A 9,523-nucleotide genomic window follows, 5' to 3' on the forward strand; every position below is an offset into this window, starting at 1 on the left:
GGTTCAGTTGTAGTACTAACGGATCGAATCCACAAGGAGCTAGAGAACCTATTAAATCTAGTCAGGTTATTAATTCTAGGTGTTTGTTGTTTTATGGTTTAAAAGTAAATAGCTATCCTAATTGAGCAAGTCTATTGCTCAACTAACAAGATGATTGGGGGTGTAACTTTATTGGAAGATATTAGATACAGGGTTTCTATTCAGGTGTTAGAGATTATAATCCTATAGATGCCTAACAGTTGCATGCATGATATATTAGAGCTCAACTCCTTAATCACAGTGATCAGCGATGGCAATTATTCATTGGTTAACTAACTAGATCTTGGATCTCAACTGTCGTCTTTTGATCACAAGAAAGTGTCGATCGATGATCCTATATGGATATCGATCGATACACCTTTCGCAATATCGATCGATTGTCAGAAGACAATATCGATCGATAGCTTCTAGCAAGCCCTAGGCGCGGGTTGATAATGCTCACTAGTCTCCTAGATCAGCGGTTAGCTCTCTCTAGCAGTCCTAGCATGATAGATTAGATTCAGGACAGGATGATCAAGGATGCTTGACACATGCAAATTCCTAGGTTCATGTTCTAGTTAGCAAGGCTAAAACAAGCATTAAGAACAATCAATCAATGAATATCACAACTCAGGAAATCTATAGTTGGGGCTAATTCCTCTAACCTATTTGAACCCTGAATCTAACAAGTAAACTACTCATACATAGCTAAGCAATTCATGACACAAAATATAGATAAGAAATGCATAGAATAGAATAGATGAATCAATGGAGTTCCAATCACAAATCTCTCTATGATTTTCTCTCCTAAAGCTCTCTCTCTTTCTCTCTCTCTCTCTCTCTCGCTGAAAGTAAGAATACAATGGTGGCTCAAAAGCTTTTTGCCTCCTAACACTTAGGCAAGTATATAACTATTAGGTTAAAAACTCGTCAGGGGTAATCTTGTAATTTGGTGAACCCTTGGGTTTAAAGTCGGCTGGAACCAAGTCGCGCATCTCGCGTCTCGACATCGATCGATGGTACAGGATGTACATCGATCGATCATAATTTTCAATCGTCGAGGCTTCTCTTCTGTATCAATCGACGGCACTGGATGTGCATCGAACCGATTGCTTCTTCTTCGTATCGACCTCTAATGGTCAGCTCGGATGAAATCTCTTTTAAGCTCCTAAATGCTCCATAATCATCACTTTACTCCAAGATACTGCTGAACCTGAAAACATACCTAATAGGATAGAATATATAATATATAGATAGTAAAACACTTATATACCATAGATGAAAATGGGTCAAATCCATGGTATATCAACTCCCCCAGACTTACCCTTTTGCTTGTCCTCAAGCAAAACAAACAGACAGTCTCTCTGAAAGAGGTTTGAAAACAGCAGGGACTCACAGATTTAAAACATAGAAATCATCACCTCTACAATTTCGAAAACCACATCTAAAAAATCCTAATAACAAAAGCACATTATGCAATATCCTAGCTTAGCAACCAAATTCAACTAGTCTACAACTCAGCAAATCATGTCTGACATTCCCCTCTACTAACCTCATTTCTTAGCATAAATATAAAAGTGCATGCTTTACCTTGGGAGTATCGATCACAGGATGCAAGGATTTTCAGACAAGTATCTGGAACTGCTGGTAAAAGTTAGTTCTTAATTTCTCTCTCTAATTTTTCTCTTGAGTCAAAGTTTGCTTTCATAGCAGGATCAGTGACCAAGATTGGACAGACTTCCATGAATCAAGACTTGATGGTGGTTGCCACTAAACCCTGTTCACTTCTGTTTGACCTATATCCAAGAATTCTTTGTGAAGCGAGCCTTGAAGATTGCCGCTTCCAAGTCCCGGTCGAATTCTTTTATTGGAATCTTTATGAATCAAGCCTTAATCGTTTAGCCAACAAGTCCTGTTCAGACTCCTCCTAACTAGATCCTAAGTCCTAACTAAGTAATAAATTTTGGATTTTTTTTTTAGATAAAAACTTTAACTGCTCTAAGGTTGAAAATAGAGAGAGAAAATGTGATAAATGAATCTACACAAGGCGTTACCTTCCAGACTTGTCTGAAGAATCCGATCCCATGTATACCAAGCCGCAAGACAAGCGATTATGTCAGGTTTAGTGTTGGAGGTCAGCTTTGGTTCCTTCAAACAATCAAGGCAAGTGTGTATAGTTGACAAGTTGATCCACTTTAGCATCTTTAGTACTATCTGCAATCAGTAAATCTAGAATGGTGCTAAAGAGTGGTTAGACATTCAAGTATAAATCAATAATAAGATCATAGTCCCTTTCACATAGCTAAGCATAACTTTATTAAAATTCTTTTATAAGAATCAGAATAAATAATATCAGTAAACCTCCTTCCAGACTTAAATTACACTATCCCAGTGTAACACAGTCAGAGTTATGGTGGAAATAAATCATAAGTACACAATGTAACAAGTTAGGAAGATAAACCTGACCGGAGTGGGAATCGATCGATGTGCATCGGTATGCATCGATCGTCGTATGTGATTGTAGGTCGATCGATGCCAACGTCTCGTCCATGGTCGATATGTTGGTAATCATCCTGCTTGGGTCTTGCAATAAATCTGAAAGAATGAAAACGAAAGTAAATACTAGTAACTAAGAAAACCAATTAAAATTACCTAATAGTGGGTTGCTGCCCACTCAACGCTTTGTTATAGTCATTTAGCTTGACTGTGTAGGTATGTGGCTAATTGGTGGAAAGACAGCTACTTGTTGGAAAACAAGCATCCACCTCATCTCTGCACATTCTGGACCAAGCTGCAATGAAACTTCTTGTGGCCTCATCATTTCTGGTCCATCTCTCATCCATCTTCTGTACTGCATTTGAGATGTTTTGTAGCCTTTCTAGGATGTTTTCAATGCTGAACTGATGCCATCCTATCTTGTCGTAGGCGTATGCTGATAACTCGTTCAGTTCCTCATGTATTGACTCCATTTTGTTTTGTATCAGCTGCTCATCGTCTGGTGTAGACGTGGTATCGATCGATGCGACCAAATGTTTATTGGTCGATACTAGTGCCTTACTGTCCATCGATTTGAAGCGTTTTCTATTGATCGATGCTGATATTTGGTGTTGAGATGCGAGTTGCCTCTGAATGGCTTTGACTTCCTTATGTAATCACTCTGCTTGGCCATCCAGTCCACCGAGTCTGACGTCGAATGGAAAGTGGACGTCATCACACCGCTTCTCAAGTTGTTGATCCATGGTGTCTAGAGCTGTGTAAAGTTTTGATGTGATCTGATCAACTTATGCTGTTATGTAGGGAAGATGTTCTGTAGGTTTCTTGCCGTCGAGCGATGCCCTACGGAACCTATCGATCGATGTTGAACATTCTTCCTGAAAATCATGTTGGTCATTAAGCTTGCCAATGTCCCTCTAGACATTCATCATCTATGTAGACAAGGTGTCCAAGTATCGCATGATAGGTGAGGTGAAACGGTCGAGCATATCCTCGTAGGTTTGTAACCTATCTTCCATGGCTGCGAACTTGCTGTCGATCGATGTGATGGTGCAGATATCGATCGATGTGGCGGGTTGTGGATCCTTCTTGCGAATGGTGTCCAAATCTTGCTGTAGCAGATCAATTCTCGTGCTTAACCAGTCCACGTTGTTTTTGAGAGGGTTGTATACATCGTTAATCCCTGTGTTGATGTATGCGATCTCCCATTCATTCTTCTTCTCTGCCAAACTTTCCGGTTCTGCAGGAATCTAGGATGTCTGTGGCATGACGTTGATCGATGTTGCTTTGTTGGCGTCGGTCGATGGTGATGTCGTAGCTTCTTTCTCAACGTTGTGCTGCATAGCAATCTCTATAGCTCTTTCTTTCCAGTAATCCTCATCATACTCCTCAGTAGGATCCTCATTGGATGAAGGAATTACAGTCTATACTGCAAAACTTTCATGGAATCCACTGTCTGCCCAACTGCCTATGGAATAGTCATCACGTCCTCTTTTGTTGGGTTGTTGAAAGGCAAAGTTTGGATAACACTAATCTGGTAACATGGAGTGGTCAACCGGATGCTTCCCATCGAGCGACGTGGGATAGTGTTCATCGGTCGTCGGTGACTCATTGGAATCGATCGATGATGCAGTGTGAGTGTCAATCTATTCTGAGTACTCTGTTTCGTACTCTGCTCCACAATGGCATGCTGCAATGTAGCCAAGATCATTTCCAAGCTCCACGAGGTTGACCTGTTGTCTCACAACTCGAACTGGGTCATAGTGGACGTTTGGATCTATCAGTGTCAGACACAATCTGTTGGTGTTCATGTCACATACAGCTCCTACTGTAGCCAGGAAAGCTCTTCCAAGCAGAAGTGAAGAGTTCCAGTTAAGATTGATGTCCAGGACATGAAAATCTACTGGGACAAGGGCATTACCAATCTGTACCTCAAGGTCTCTTATGATGCCTCTTGAGCTTCTTTCTGAAAGGTCCACGAAGGTGAAAGATTCTGATGAGAGCTCTATTTTCAGACCCAGCTGGTCTGCCATAACCTTAGATAGTATGCTGATTGATGCTCCTGTGTCACAAAGTGCATGGGGAAATTCAATACCCTTCACCATACATGGTATTGTAAACTTCTCAGGATCACTCTTCTTCTTCAATTTGATCCTTAGTTTCATCCTTTCCCTGACATGATTAAACATTCTCCTAATGTCCTCCTCAGTCTCCTTAGTCTCTCTGAAGAACATCCACAACCGGTGTGTGAAATAAACTTCATCAAAAAGTTTCTCCACTGGGATTTTGAGGACTCTCTTAGTGAAACCATCCATCTCCTTCCCATTAGCTTCCCTCTTAAGGTTCTTAGGAATCTTCTCCTTCCTTTTCCTTAACCTTCTTCCTTCAGTTGCCTCATCAACTTGCATAGGCTCTGGTGTAGTGTCTCAAGGGTTGGTTGTAGGTTCTGGTGGGTTTGCTAAAGGTTTAGGTGGTGGTGTGAGTGCGTTAATTCGGTCATTATCAATAGATGGTAACCGCACTCGGTAGGTGAGAGGTACCCGTCGATCGATGGGAGGTGAGGGGGGTCGATCGATATCGGTCTCTCTCTGTCGGTCGACTGCTGGCTCATGCGGTCGATCGATTTTGACGTAGAAAGGGGAGGGTGGGTGAGGATGTTTTTCTGGGAATTCCCCACGGCTCATGATTCGAACTGCACTACACTCCGCTGTCGATTCAACAGATGATGTCGATCGATTTTTAGAGTAATCTGTCGATCGAACTTCGTCATGGTCTGTCGAACGATGTGTATCCATTGACATCGGTCGACACCAATGTGATCCGCCCAAACTCATGGAGCTTTCAACTTCGAAGTATCCTTCTCCAAGCTTCTCATGCTTCACCACTTGCCAGAAATCATCATCTATGATGGCATTTACGTGGTGTCTTGCTTTCTCAACTGGTGCCTCTCTAGCCAAGGCTTCTTGCCTCTTTACATTGTCTCCAGTCTGAACCACTTGCATTTCAAGCTTCCTCACCTGAGTCCATAAGGTCTCAATTCTTGTGTTCACACTGTTGTAGGCAGAATTTATCTTTCCATTGAAATCCACATTGAGTTGTTGCTGTCCTTCCAGAACTCTGTCAAGCATCGCTTCAATCTTGCTTTCCTGAGTCTGTGGTGGTGGATTATGGTAGAATGAGTTTCCATAGCCTCTGCTGTTGTTGCAGAAAGGTTTATGGACTTGTGAACTCTGGTTACTCCTCTGACCATTGCCAAAGAAGTTTCTGTTTCCACCCTGGTTTCCAGACCTCTGAAATCCAGTACCTCCAATGTAGTTCACATCTTCTTCTCTTTACATGTCTACATGATGCATGACTTTTCAAGGGTCTAAGATCAAATCAATGTAGTATAAAAGATTGTCGAACCAAACCTAGGTGATTCTAAAGCAAAGGGAATGCAAGTTCATGCTTAAGCTAAGTGCGATCCGGTTTTAAAGATGGTATGAACTAAGAACTAATAAGCTAATGCAATAAAGTAATGATCTTTCTTTCTCAATTTGAAGCAAGAGGACTCATGGGGCTAGGCATTTGATCTCGGGTGATGTAGATCCAATCTAAGGGTGGCAAGGTATCAATCAAACACTTTCCTTATGCCTAGACACTAAGCTAAACAAGCTCTATCTCTAGATGAATGTTCTTTTGGTAAAGCAACTCAAGCATCTAATCTCTTAGGTTGAATGTTACTAAAGCAAACATGAAGAACAAGTCCAATAGCAATCTTAACTCCTTTAGCAACTAATCTCTTAGGTAAAGCAAGCTAAAAGCATTGAAGAGTTGGTTCAGGCATTTCATCATACACCTTGTAGGCAGGAAATGCCTAGAGATCTATTTTAGTATGATCAAGACTAAAATAGCATTGAGAACCCTCAACAAGCAATGAAACAAGTAAATCTAACACTAAACATCCTAGATCTTCTCTAATCTCCCTTAATCACCCTAGCCCATGAATCCAAGATTAGTCTACTCACTAATAGACATGAATAACCCTAAAACCATGGATGATTCAAGGTTAAACATGATTAGAGAGCAAGATAATCAAGCAAAGATAAGAAATTATGATCAAGATTAGATCTTTTTTCCAAAATGGTCTTTGATTTGATAGATAATAAGATAAGATCCCAACTTTGGGATTACAAGAGTATTTATAGGTCCTTGGAAAACCTAATGGTTTCCTATAAAAAGTCTAAAATACCCTAAAAAGATGTCTAAAATCGCCAAAGTAAAACCCGCGACTCGGGTAGAAGTCATCATTCGGAACCCGCATCGTCCAACCCGCGTCAGCTCCTCGTCCAGCTTCTGGTGAGGCCGCCCAGGTAAGCTAACCCGCGTCCATATACCCGCGTCGGCCTTCTCGTCCATCTTCCTCTTCTCGCGCCCGGGTAAGGGAACCCGAGTTGGTCCAACCCGCGTCAGGGTTGATATGCCTCCAGTAAATTGATCATAACTCCTCCAATACAGATCCAAATGACTTGAAACCACTTCCATTGGAAAGCTAACTCAATTTACTATGTCTTCCCAAAATATTAGAAACAGAAGAGATCTTCAAGACCTCCATCCATGATCATCTTTCACCCTTTTTTACCACAAATGTCTCTAAACACCTCCAAGAACTCCATAGCACACTCTAGCCTCTAATAAAGACTCATGTATGCAAAATGGACCCTAAATATGCCTAATTCCTAATCTACATGATCATTATGTACAAGAAATGATGGTTAAAACCATGTAAATATGCCAGATATCACTATAGCTTCTTCTCCTTCAGTTGAGCAGACCTGCTTCCTAAGAAGCTCATGAACCATATCTAACTTTGCTCTAACTTCGTCCATCTGCTCATTCCCTAGGGATGTAACAGACTTCTTCCTCTTAAAGTTAGTGTTCTTGGTGTTGCTGCTGTTTGCTAGATTTTCTATCAGTCTCACAGCATCCACCCGATTCCTGGTGTTGAAGTTTCCCTCGCTAGCTGTATCAAGAGCCATTTGATACCTCAAGGCGATACCTCTGAAGAAAGTGCTCAACAATTGCACTTCGTTGAATCCATGGTGTGGACAGTCTCGCTGGAAGAACTTGAATCTGATCCACGCATCTTTGAAAGACTCTCCAGTCTCCTGCGCGAATGTAGCGATTTTGCTCCTCAAGTCTTCAGCGCGTGCCTCATCGAAGAAGTTTCATAAGAAAGCATTCTTGATGTCGGCCCATGATGTTAGATATCTTGTGGGTAACTGCTTAAGCCAGGGCATCTCTTCTCCCGTCAGAGAATACTTGAAGAGCTTGCACAATAGGTAGTCCTCGGGGACTCCATCCATACGAATATCAGCAATAAGATCCTCGAACCTCTCCAGATGGTCCATAAGATGCTCGTGCGGTAACCCAGAGTAGGGTATCTTTGACACGAGTGTGTAGTACCAAGGCTTCAGCTCGAAATTCTGCTTCTGAATCTCTGGAAGTCGAATAGCTGATCTGTTGGCGTAGTACTCATCTGGACGATTGTAGTCAGCCAGTGCCCTGGTCGAGCAGCCTCTTCTACAGGTTGAGCAGCTCCTGTAGCATCAGTATAAGGGATTACATTCCCCTGAGCGTCTAGTTTCTGACCTGTTGCATTACGCAGATGACCATCCTGGTCATACAGGTTTCCATTCTCGTCCTGTCTGAGAATAACAATCGCAACCATGTTTCGCGACTGATGATCGATCGATGTACGCGGTGTAGTATCGATCGATGTCGAATGATGTAGATCGGTCGACGATGAAGGTCGGGTGTCAGTCGACGGTTGGGTGCGAGAATTAGTCGATGTGAAAGCTGCTGCGTCGAGCGATGTGGAACGTTGGTCTTTGTCGATCGTGCGTTCCAAGTGAGCAGGATCTTCTGAGAATAGCAGGTGTTTGTCCTTGTTGCTTCTGGTACTGCTGGACATGCACCTGAAAAGACAAGAAATTTTTTTTTGTGTCAGAATGGGGGTAGAGAAAAGAATAAGAATCAATAACACTAAATCTAATGGCGATCAAAGCTCCCCGGCAACGGCGCCAAATTTGATACCACGAAAATTAATCTAAGGACTGAATTACTCTCTCAAATAAGAGGTTCAGTTGTAGTACTAACGGATCGAATCCACAAGGAGCTAGAGAACCTATTAAATCTAGTCAGGTTATTAATTCTAGGTGTTTGTTGTTTTATGGTTTAAAAGTAAATAGCTATCCTAATTGAGCAAGTCTATTGCTCAACTAACAAGATGATTGGGGGTGTAACTTTATTGGAAGATATTAGATACAGGGTTTCTATTCAGGTGTTAGAGATTATAATCCTATAGATGCCTAACAGTTGCATGCATGATATATTAGAGCTCAACTCCTTAATCACAGTGATCAGCGATGGCAATTATTCATTGGTTAACTAACTAGATCTTGGATCTCAACTGTCGTCTTTTGATCACAAGAAAGTGTCGATCGATGATCCTATATGGATATCGATCGATACACCTTTCGCAATATCGATCGATTGTCAGAAGACAATATCGATCGATAGCTTCTAGCTAAGCCCTAGGCGCGGATTGATAATTCTCACTAGTCTCCTAGATCAGCGGTTAGCTCTCTCTAGCAGTCCTAGCATGACAGATTAGATTTAGGACATGATGATCAAGGATGCTTGACACATGAAAATTCCTAGGTTCATGTTCTATTTAGCAAGGCTAAAACAAGCATTAAGAACAATCAATCAATGAATATCACAACTCAGCAAATCTATAGTTGGGGCTAATCCCTCTAACCTATTTGAACCCTGAATCTAACAAGTAAACTACTCAGACATAGCTAAGCAATTCATGACACAAAATATAGATAAGAACTGCATAGAATAGAATAGATGAATCAATGGAGTTCCAATCACAAATCTCTCTATGATTTTCTCTCCTAAAACTCTCTCTCTCTCTCTCTCTCTCTCTCTTGCTGAAAGTAAGAACACAATGGTGGCTCAAAAG

The 9,523-nt window shown here is 41.5% G+C and overlaps 1 non-coding gene across 1 annotated transcript; it reads left to right on the forward strand.

Moving 5' to 3' along the window:
• The first annotated feature begins 7,584 nt into the window (after positions 1–7,584).
• On the forward strand, positions 7,585–7,692 carry LOC125593705. The gene has a single exon (XR_007329603.1). It is a non-coding gene; the product is annotated as a small nucleolar RNA R71 (small nucleolar RNA).
• The last annotated feature ends 1,831 nt before the right edge of the window (positions 7,693–9,523 follow it).

Source organism: Brassica napus, chromosome C9 (assembly GCF_020379485.1).
Source record: "Brassica napus cultivar Da-Ae chromosome C9, Da-Ae, whole genome shotgun sequence".
NCBI lineage: Eukaryota > Viridiplantae > Streptophyta > Magnoliopsida > Brassicales > Brassicaceae > Brassica > Brassica napus.